Raw genomic sequence first — 11632 nt, 5'->3', positions numbered from 1 at the left:
TGTTTCGGTCCTGCTCACTCCAGCTCTGACGGCTGAAAGCAGGTTTCTGGAGTTTTGTTTAGCTTCTATATTTGCAACAATGTTTCTTAGAGTGCAGCTCAGAGGCCGGCAAGGCAGACGGGGAACCTTGGCTTTCTCCGTCACTGGAGCAAGCAAGCCTCCTGTTCGCTTCAGTGCTTGGCTGCTGGCCGCCATCTTGGTTGGCAGTTAATTTGCATATTGCCCTGATTAGCCAATGGGAAGTGTATCGAAGTTATGGTTAATTACCATGTTTCTCTTTTATTAGATAGGATTAGATATTCTATCAACTGAGTTAGAAGCCCATGCCTTGAGGCATGAAAACATTTCCACATTCTTGATTCCCTATGGGGCAAGGATTGTGGTGGGTGTGGGCTGGGACAGGGCTTTGAGACAAGTCTCAGCTGGTCCATTCCTGTTTCTCTGCTCTCTGTGTCCCTACACCCATGAGTCTCCTGTTGACCCTCCCTGAAGGCAGACTATGACATCAAGTGATAGCATCACACAGTCAGAATTTCAAAACTGTGGGGGATCATCCCACAGAACCCGCTAGTTTCAAGCAAGAGAAAACTGAAACCCAGAGAGGAAGTCTGGCACGGGGGCCTGGGCACTGGGCCTGACATAGCCATATACTTCCTGTGTGACTTTGCCCGGCTGTTTTCTGCTCTGGGCCTCAGGTTTCTCATCTCTAAGGAAGGAGGGCTATTATTATATTAATTATGAACAACATGTTAATGCTTTAAAATCAGACTCATCGGTTTCCTCTGGGAGGCTCTGAGCCAGCTGCCAGATTAGAATCTGGCTGTGTGGCTGCCCACTTTGCAAGCCTGGTGACTCACATCACTTCTTGAAGCTTCAATGTCCTCATCTACCAAGTGGGGATAGTACCTCCGCATAGGATTGTAGGAAGTTTAAATGCAGTGGTATGTATCGTCCAATACTGGGCATGTAATAAACTCTCCATAAATAATAATGATTATTCTAATAATCATAATAATCATCATTATTATTAAACTTAAGCTCCTTGATGACTGGTCTCTAGCACAATGTCTAGCATGAGTTGGAACTTAACACATTGCGGACCAGTAGTTTTATTGCTAGCTTTACCCAGTGGCCAGATAAGTTTCTATTGAACGACTACAAAAACTTTTTACATAAATGTTAAAAGCAAGCTTTAAAATTAAATACCCATTGCATTTTGAAGTTATTTATTACACTAGGGGCCCAGTGCATGAATTCGTGCACCTTGACAGGAACTGTGGGCTGTGAGGTTGTGGTGGGCACAGGGGCAGGTCTTGGCCCATACTCCATGCTCCCGTCCGGCCCCTCCAGCCACGGCCTCCAGTACCCTGTCTGCTGGCAACCCCACTCCTGCCTCTGCTGCTCCCATGCACTGACAGCACAGGCCCTGCTTGCACCTGTGACAGCACAGAGCGATTAGGGGCCAGCGCCAGCAGCAGGTGCAAGTGGGATCAGCGCTGTCAGTGGGTGCGAGTGGCGGCTGCTGCCCCGATCACCCCTCAGGAGCAGGGGGAGGTGGAGAAGCCCTCAGGGATGATGGGGGCTGGCAGCCGCCGTTCGCACCCATTGACAGCACCGAGCAATCAGGGCCAGCACCGGGCGCCGGCAGCAGGTGCAAGCACTGGGCGGGACCACGGTGTGCAGGAGCAAAGAATTTTCAGTAACCACCAGAGGCTTGCCCCAATGACAGCGACTGGCACCCCGCCTTGGTCTGGCGCCTCCCTCTCACCTGCTCCACCATCCCGCCATTGCCAATGCCTGCCATATTCCATGCTCTGTGGCCTGCTGCCCACGCTCACCATGTTCTATGTGTGCCCCCTGGTGGTCAGCACACGTCATAGCTACCGGTTGTTCAGTCTATTTGCATATTAGAGTTTTATATATATAGATGTTCTTACAAGCTATCTTTTTACAGTGGTATGTATCGTCCAATACTGGGCATGTAATAAACTCTCCATAAATAATAATGATTATTCTAATAATCATAATAATCATCATTATTATTAAACTTAAGCTCCTTGATGACTGGTCTCTAGCACAATGTCTAGCATGAGTTGGAACTTAACACATTGCGGACCAGTAGTTTTATTGCTAGCTTTACCCAGTGGCCAGATAAGTTTCTATTGAACGACTACAAAAACTTTTTACATAAATGTTAAAAGCAAGCTTTAAAATTAAATACCCATTGCATTTTGAAGTTATTTATTACACTAGGGGCCCAGTGCATGAATTCGTGCACCTTGACAGGAACTGTGGGCTGTGAGGTTGTGGTGGGCACAGGGGCAGGTCTCGGCCCATACTCCATGCTCCCGTCCGGCCCCTCCAGCCACGGCCTCCAGTACCCTGTCTGCTGGCAACCCCACTCCTGCCTCTGCTGCTCCCATGCACTGACAGCACAGGCCCTGCTTGCACCTGTGACAGCACAGAGCGATTAGGGGCCAGCGCCAGCAGCAGGTGCAAGTGGGATCAGCGCTGTCAGTGGGTGCGAGTGGCGGCTGCTGCCCCGATCCCCCCTCAGGAGCAGGGGGAGGTGGAGAAGCCCTCAGGGATGATGGGGGCTGGCAGCCGCCGTTCGCACCCATTGACAGCACCGAGCAATCAGGGCCAGCACCGGGCGCCGGCAGCAGGTGCAAGCACTGGGCGGGACCACGGTGTGCAGGAGCAAAGAATTTTCAGTAACCACCAGAGGCTTGCCCCAATGACAGCGACTGGCACCCCGCCTTGGTCTGGCGCCTCCCTCTCACCTGCTCCACCATCCCGCCATTGCCAATGCCTGCCATATTCCATGCTCTGTGGCCTGCTGCCCACGCTCACCATGTTCTATGTGTGCCCCCTGGTGGTCAGCACACGTCATAGCTACCGGTTGTTCAGTCTATTTGCATATTAGAGTTTTATATATATAGATGTTCTTACAAGCTAATATCTTTTTAAAGTATGATACTTTGTAAAACACTGTGTAATATGAAGGGAGAATTCTCATGATCCGTCTGCAGTGTGTTAACAGGCATGTGATAAATGGAAGAAAAGATAAATGAATGAATGAGCAAAAGAGTCTCATTTTTTCCCAGAGGCCCAGGACAAGTGATCTGACTTGGGTCGCCTGGCAGGGCTGTCAGTGGGCCACGCCCCCTCTGCCCACTGCACCCGCAGTCCCAGGAGCAGAGTGCAGTCAGGACTGACAACCTGACAGTGCTTGGCCGGGTCTGACTAGAAGGAGGAACAAAATTGGACTGAAACCTCCATGTCCCTTGGCCCAGGTCCTCAGCGAGGCACGTGTACCTGGCGGCTGGAGCCCTGTAAGCTCCGGGGTGTGGAGCCACTCGGCCACCCCATGGCTACCCTGTGGGGCGCAGAGCTGATAGCACAAGAGTCTCCTGGTGGGGCCGCCTCCAGCCCTGGATTCCACCCACTGCTCAGGCTCCCAGAGAGCTCTCAGGCGCCCCCTGGGAAGAAGGAAAGGGTCAGTTGGGAGAAAGGTAGGGTGACCAGGAACTTTCAGAGCTGGTGGTAAACCCAGGCTCCCAGACTAAGTTGAGGCCTTGGTGGAGCCCTGGACTGTGTTTCTAAGAAGCTGGGTAGCAGCAACCCACCACCCCTGCCACTTCGCCCAGGGACCTGCGCCACAGGCGGTGGAATGGGCTGACCTGTTCCTCAGAAGTTTCCAGCCCTGAGCACCAGCTCCCTTACCCTCTGTGTCCTTGTGGCAGCTCCCGGGGTCTGGTTGTCCCGGCTTCTCCCCAACTCACTTCATGCCTCGCCCCAGGGCCCGGGAAACTGCGAATGGCCATGCCCTGCAGAGCAAAGCCTCGGCTGGGACAGGGACATGGACCCTCTGGACAGGCCTTCCCTCTTCTCAGCCATGACCCTGGGAGGGGCTGCCGTTTTCCTGGGGTCGCTGGCTGGAGCCTGAGAGAGCTTTCAGGTCAGAGAAGCCAGACAATGCAGTTGCCCTGTTGGTCCCTCACCACTGCCACCACCTTAGCGAATGTCTGGCCAGCATCCTCCAACGGCCTACCCATCTAGGGCTGCCTAACACGCATCAGCATCCCCAGTGTCCTGGCTGCCTGCCTGCTTGCCGCCCCCCTCTCTGTAACAAGCCAGAGCCACATGCGTATGCTTTCAAAGCAATCTCTGCCCGAGAGGGAAGGGAAGGGAGAGGAGAGACTAGGAGAGACAAACAGGGGAGAAGAAGAGGTGAAGAGGAAAGGAGACAAGACAGGGGGCCTGTAAAGGTGGGTGGAGTGGGTCCCTGACGGATCCCACACTTTGTGGGGAGCACTGTCTGGGGAGCTGGGGGCCATCCTTCTCCTCTGGTTATAAAAGCCAGGGCCAGCGGCTCCTCAGATGTCTTCCAGGTCAACCTCCTGACTTTACTGAGGACCCCGAGGGGCCAGGAACCCGGTTCCAGACTCCACTCCAGCATCTTTTATGCTCTCTTTCATGTGTTGTTGGAGTCCCAGTACCGGAAGGCTCCGGGGCTGGGGCAAAGGGTGCAGGGATGGGTCTGGCCTGGAGCCCCGGAAGAAGAAGTCAGGGTGCAGGTGAGGACCAGGTCCCTTCCTGGAATCACCCACAAAAGCCTTTCATCTGGATCAAAAGCAGCTGCAACCCCCACTCATCTCTAGTTACTGACGCACAGCAATGCCCAAGGGGAGGCTCAAGTTCAGGGTAAGCTGACCTTGACAAGAGCACTGAGCCCTCTAAGTATTTACTAAACAAACCGTGTCCACCAGTGGAGCAGCCTTATTTCAAGCAGCCTCGTTGCCACTGGACTTGTCTTTAAGACGGTCCATTCTGTGCCGTGCATTCCTTTACCTGGAGCAGTAAACAGCAATCCACACTCACAACCCACCACCTCTGGGGGTCAACATAAACCTTCGCACCCCTAACATCGGTCGTTAGCCCTGTGAGCTGCGGTGAACCAGCTTCCGAGGGGCAGAGGGGGTTGGAAGAGAGGAGACTGGGAACTCCTGGACACACACCTCCTCTGCCTCCTCCCCCACCCTCCTCCCAGCCCCCTCTAGAGCACCACAGCCACATGGAAACTCATGGGGAACAGTTGGGGCTTTTTATAATCTTTATTTGTTGACAGTTCAGGCTATTTTTTTTCCATGCCGCAAGATGCCGATGCCTCATGAAAAAGTTGTGAGGGGAAAAAAACAAGTCTATTTTGGGGCGATAGCTCCTCAGAGCTCCTTCTCGCAGCTCTGCATGGCTCCAGGAATGGCCTGCCTTCTCGGTCTGCAGCTTGCATGAAGTGGAGGTTTAGTCCTGGACACACTGTGGCTAGGGGTGCATTTTTGCCCCCCTCTTGTGACGTTTCTGCTTATAAAAGAGGGCAGAAGTAGGAACACCATCTAGCTTCTTTCTGCTGTAGGCCTACCTGGTGGTGGTTTCCGAAGTGTCCTGTCCTAAGAAATTAACATCCCAGGAGACTGGGGTGGGCCCTGTATTCCCCGTGGCATTAGTGATGGTGGCATTTCAGCTCTTTAAAGACATAAACCAAGTGCTCACGTTTTTCTGCTTCAAAGCTGCAGTATATGGAGTATACGGAGGCCTCAGCCAGCTGTGGCTCCCAGGAGGCAAGGCCAGGGTAGAGGATCATGGGTGAGTGGGCAGGGAGGTCTGCACGCTCATATGTCTGCCAGTGGAGGCTCTGGCCAGATCAGATTGGGAGTGGATTCTTCAATTCCTGTCTTGAGCAGCCTTGCCAGCCCACAGTGTGGCCTTGGCCGTAGGAAGTCTGCAAGGGGCCGGCTGGGCTTTGAGGATCACAAGCAGAATTCCCACTTGTGTTCCTTTTACTGCCTCACCCTGTTTGTTTACTTTTTCAGGAGATCTGGGCCAAAGTCGGCATAGATTTTCCAAGCCCGCTTAGTTAGACACTCGGAAATTCCCACCCCAGTTTTGCCCATGTCTTCTGTGCCATCTGCTCTCCATCGGCAGCCCAGGTGGCATAGACACAAATGGGGTTGGGGCCCGCTTTATACGGGGTAGGGGGTGCTAAGCATAGGTCTGTGCGGGGAGGAGCCGGCAGGAGCAAAAGAAGAGTTGGAAGGATCGCACAGCCTCTGATCTCAGCCCTGCGAGGTGCCATGAGAAGATCATTTAGCCGCCCCATGGCTTTGGGCTAGTAATATTGTTATCCCCAATGGAAGATCAGAGAGGCAGGATTTGTTGCCCAAAATCACACAGCCAATTCCTGGTGGAGTAGAGACTAGAAGAGCTGCTATTGCCCACATTTCTGCCCACATTTGGGGACTCTTGTTCCCTTGGCTTTCTTCTGTCTTGTCACCGTCCTGCTCCTTGGGGGTTGTGACAGAGATGCCCTCTCATCACCCTTTAACAACCCAGTGCCAACTGCTCCAGAGCTGTCGGGCTAGCCTCTCCAAGCCTATCCTTGATTATTCCTGATCTCCCCTGAAATTCTAGAATTTTCTTTGGCTGAACTAGTCCCAATATTGTGAGTGACCATTTAAGGAAACTGAAAGTAGGGATGATTGCAAAATCAGATTCTCTTTCTGTCCATCTCTCCTCCCCCCAATACTTCCTTCTTCCATTCTCAGCCTTGGTAGCCATCAGCTGATATTTTGCTGAGTCCCAATTTGGGTCAGGAGCTGCTCTAATAAAAAGGATGGCTGATAAAATAGAGGGCTTCCGCCCTAGCCGGTTTGGCTCAGTGGATAGAGCGTCAGCCTGGGGACTGAGGGGTCCCAGGTTCGATTCCGGTCAAGGGCATGTACCTTGGTTGCGGGCACATCCCCTGTAAGGGGTGTGCAGGAGGCAGCTGGTCGATGCTTCTCTCTCATCAATGTTTCTAACTCTCTATCCCTCTCCCTTCCTCTCTGTAAAAAATCAATAAAATATATATTTTAAAAAAATAGAGGGCTTCCATGCTAGGAACCTATATTGGGTGTCAGTGCTGGAATGAATCGTGGAGGTCACCTGTCCTTGTACATGAAAAAGCTGAGGCCCAGAGAGGAGAGGGAATTGTCGGACATCACACAGCTGCATGAGGACAGAATCCAGGCCTCCTGATGGACAATGGACCACTCTTTCCAAATTACCAAGCCAGTTCAGAATATGTAAATGCCCCACAGCATGGCATGGACCATGACCCCAGTTCTTGTCCCTGGAGTAGCCCTTGACCCCCTGGGGTGACCTTTGTCTTGGCCCCCAGGTTCGTGTCTCAGCCCACTGGGCCTGGACAGCAGGAGCCATGCTCTCCCTCTGAGTAAGACCCTCCATTTGGCTGATCAACCCGGTTGTGCCTCTTTGGGTGACTCACAGGGAGCTCATTCCTTCTCCCACTGTCTTCCCTTGCCCTGTCCCATCCCCTTCAGCCCAGTCCAACATGGACCTAGAGGGAGCACAGAGCAATGACAACCCGAAGAAAAGGCCAGTGCAGTGTGTGGAAGACCTCTCTGGACAACATGTGAGTAGCCACTGGGTGGTGTGAACTCCCTCCCCATCAAGTTTTCCCACCTCATTCATTCAGCCGTCAGGCATTTACTGAGCACCTATTGAGTGCTTGCTGCCAGTTCAGCCTGAAGGATACTCTTTTGAATAAGCATAGTTTCTTCCTAAAGAGTTCTCAGTACTGAGAGAGTGGGGGGAGGACTGGTGGAGGGAAGACCGTAGAGGAGGGTGATAGAGTAGTGAGACTGGTATTACTAGGGGACAACAGAGAAAGAGCAGGGGACCCAGACTTTATAGGGGGTATTCATAGAAGGCTTTCTAGAGGAAGTGACATCTCGGCTGAGACTTGAAGGATGACTAAGCATTATCCAGGCGCAGGAGGTGGGAAGAAGAAGAGTGTTCAGGCTGAGGGAACTGTTTGAGCAAAGGTCCAGGAGGGGCCCATCCCCTTGCGGAGACCTGGCCGTGCCCCTGAGCCCTGGGCATGGGGGCTGAGAGACTCCCAGCTTTTGATTTCACGCCTGCCTCCTGCTGGGTCTCAGCATGTTGAGATGCCTCTGCTTTTGCTCTCAGCTGGTTCTGAACTTTGCCCCAAGCACAGGGTGGCAATGCCACATGCCCCAGACTCTGCACACTGGGGGCGGGGATAGAGCTCACATCACAAAGCCTGTGGCGTAGGCTTCATCCTGGAGAGGAGTGGAGAGAAAAGAGGTTAGGAGCCTGCAAGTAGGTGAAGGGCTGGAGCTGCCTGTGAAGCAAATGAAACAGGCTGGAGGGGGGCACAGGGAGCTTGGCACTGGGGAAGGTTCTGCAGCGACACAGGGACAGGAGGGCTTGGTGCTGAGAGCCCGCTGTGTGGGCCTTTCTGAGAACCAGGATGGAGAGTTCTTTCCCCAGACTGGGCCTCCAGCTTCAGGAAAATGGCAGCCGTGTGATGTCCTGAGGAGGGTGGTTATGGAGATGGAGATAGATGGTGACCTAGCAGCTATCTGGCATTGGAGGGCTGGACAAAGATGAAGCAGATGTGGGGGCTGGTTCACTGGGAAGGAGGCATCACAAGGAGGCTTTGGTGAGGGAAGAGATGGAGGGGAGGTGGGAGACTGGAATCCTGCTTCCAGGCTGCCAATAGCCCCCCAGGCTGCAGCCACACATCGTCCCCCCTCCTGTCCCCTCCCTGGGTGAGTAAGCCAGACCACGGCAGAGCATTGCCCAGGCCCACCAGTGGAAGGACAGTGCAGAAGCCCAGCTAGCTAGCGGCAGAATCAACAGCTGATTGTGAAGCGCTCCAAAGAAATGGGCAAGGAGGCTGGTGTGTGGGGGTGTGTGTGCATGCATAACAGATGAGAGGAGGCAGAGAAAGAGGCCAGGAGACTCTGAAAAAGCCTCCCACCAGGCCTGACTTGAGAAGTAACCTGAAGCAAGGAAAATGGACGCTGAAGCTGGGGTGGGATGGGGCAGGGTGGGGGAGGGCCGGACGGAGCTACCTGTGCTATGAGCCACTGCTGAAGGCTGGGAGCCAGGGACTGGGAAAGGGCTCTGATAACTCCTGGGTGGCTGGTGAGGGACCCCGCCTGGGGGAATGCCCTTGTTTTCCAGGATTCTGGCATTGGAGGTCTGGACAAAGATGAAGCAAATGCGGTAGGCAGATGCTTGGCCCGGAAGCCAAGGTTCTGAATCTGTCTTCAATAGGCAGTAGGGGTGAGTTAGTTGAAGGCCAGGGCTGGGTTGGGAGACCCGGCATCAGCCACAAATGAGGCAGAGGCTGAGGCTGGAGCTCTCTGGTAATCTGCCCCTCACATCCAGAATCTTCCATTGCCCTGGTGTGAGGAAAATGCTGGGAGCTGGTGCCTGGAGAGCCAGTCACTGAGCTGGGAGTGAGAAACGACAGGCAGGGGGAGGGGTGCAGAGGACCCCAGACAGACCAGGTGGACCACGGATGTGATGATTCACAGTGAAAAAGACCGGAGGATCATGGGGGTGGAGGGAGAGAATTGGTTTTTGAGAAGCAGGGGACTTTGAGGGACTATGACACTGCGAGAGGGCTGAATGGGGCTGTGACTGGGAATGCCTGAGAGGTGATGTAGTCCGGAAGGACGTTGTTTTGAAGAAAAACTGAAAGGGGATAGTGGGCAGAAAATAGGGCTGGGAATCAAGGTGACTCCCCCTCCCCAGCAGAGCACCTGGCTCTGCCCAGACAGTTTACCGAGTGTGGGCAGGGGGTGCGATTTTACTTGGCCAAACTTATACCTCTGAACCCCCACAGTCCAGCCTGGTCGAGCACTGTGGTTCCCAGGCTGAGCCGGCTTTTTCTACGGGGGTGGGGGGTGGGGGGGAGGGTCTTGGCAGGCCCAGTAGCCCCATGACTTTGGGTAGAGGGTGTCTGTTTTCCTGCTCTGTGCTCTAAGGGGCTGTGCCTGCTGCCTGGACGTGCGAAAGGTGAAGGCAATAGGCTGGCACTCTGGAGCTGGGTGAGAGGAACAGGGTGTTGGTGGAAGAGGCTCTGCCAATTTCCCCTCCCCCACTACACACACACACTCACACGTGGTAGCACCAAGAAGTGACTTCTAGCACCCAGAGATGATGGGTTGAGGCTCTTCAACACCAAACAAGTGGGAAGAACACACCTGCACATGGTTGTTTCTCTCCTAAGCATGCATCCAAGACACTATTTTCTGTTTTATGGAAAATGAGTCCAAGCTACAAGTGTGAGGTAGCTCACCCTCGCTCATCCTCAATTTCTTCTTCAGCTCCAGGTAGATTCCAAAGGAGGTGGGGGAAGCAAGTTTATCATGAACACCTTCCAATTCTACCCATTGGGGAACATGCTTCAGACAGTGCAAAATTCATGTTTAAATTTGGCTGTTTTTTTGGGGGGAGGGGCCAATAGTTTTCTCTTCCTAATCATATTTTGCATAAACTAGTATTAGAGTGGATTTACATTTTTGGAGCACAAGTTGGAGGTGTGATGGAGAGGGTTAAGTGAAAGGCATGCCACTCTGGGCTTTAAAGAGTGTCCAGAGGTAAACGACAAGATGGATAAAACCAGACTGAGCTAACTACTGTAATTACTAGCAGTCAGCATCCTTATGGTCACACTAGCCTTGAACACGGAAGCTTCCTTCGAGGACCACTCATATTACAGACGTCATCTCGTATAACCTCTGTGTTACAGAGGAGGACATTGATGCAGAGCCCAGAGGTGTCTTCGGTACCACCTCCAGGACTAGTGTCTTCATGGTAGTTTTTTCAGAGGTCAAAAGATACTGGTGAACTCCAGGCGGCAATCGTATGGGAGTAGGATGGAAGTGGAAACGGCTGGAGGAGGGGGAGGGGGAGACGGCTTAGGTGGGAAACTGGTGCAGATGGCACTGGGCCCACCCAGTCCGAGGCACAGGCTGCCTGCAGGGGTGGTGATGGAGAGAAGACACTGGGCGCCGGGAAACGCTGTCTCGCTGTCTCCGTCGCCTCGTGGGCAAGCAGTGGAGGGCTGGGTGTAAAGGACAGGGAAACAATGTCGCGTTCTCCTCTAATTCGCATCTCTTCTAGGACTCACGAGGATGCCTCCTGGAATTCTTTCTCAGCTTTCCCGAGGGAAGAGGCAAATCCCTTGGGAGTCCAGGGAGGTTTTGTGCCTCACCGGGTAGACTTAGAGCAGCGGTTCTCAACCTGTGGGTCGCGACCCCTTTGGCGGTCGAACGACCCTTTCACCGGGGTCGCCTAAGACCATCCTGCATATCAGATATTTACATTACGATCCATAACAATAGCAACATTACAGTTATGAAGTAGCAACGAAAATAATTTTATGGTTGGGTCACACCATGAGGAACTGTATTTAAAGGGCCAGAAGGTTGAGAACCACTGACTTAGAGGGACGCAACCTGGCACTGGGCGCAAGCCAAGCCTACCTGCGCCCTGCCACTCCCAGAGGGGAGACAAAGGGAGGGAGGGAGGGAGGGAGCGGCGCCGTGGGCGGAGCCGCCGGGGCTCCCAATCCCCTTCTTTCCCCGCCCCTTCCCCGCCCCCCAATCCCTTTCCACCAATGGCGCGCTGTGGTGGGCGGTGCCGGTCACCAGCCTTCTGGTGCAATTCATCACCCCCCTCGCCGGTTTTTTCTTCCGAGTCTCTCTCTTTTTTCCCCTTTCCTTTTTTTTGTGAATGAAAGGAGGAGGTC

Source organism: Myotis brandtii, unplaced genomic scaffold (genome assembly GCF_000412655.1).
Source record: "Myotis brandtii unplaced genomic scaffold, ASM41265v1 scaffold19, whole genome shotgun sequence".
Taxonomy (NCBI): domain Eukaryota; kingdom Metazoa; phylum Chordata; class Mammalia; order Chiroptera; family Vespertilionidae; genus Myotis; species Myotis brandtii.
This window is presented reverse-complemented; position numbering follows the sequence as displayed.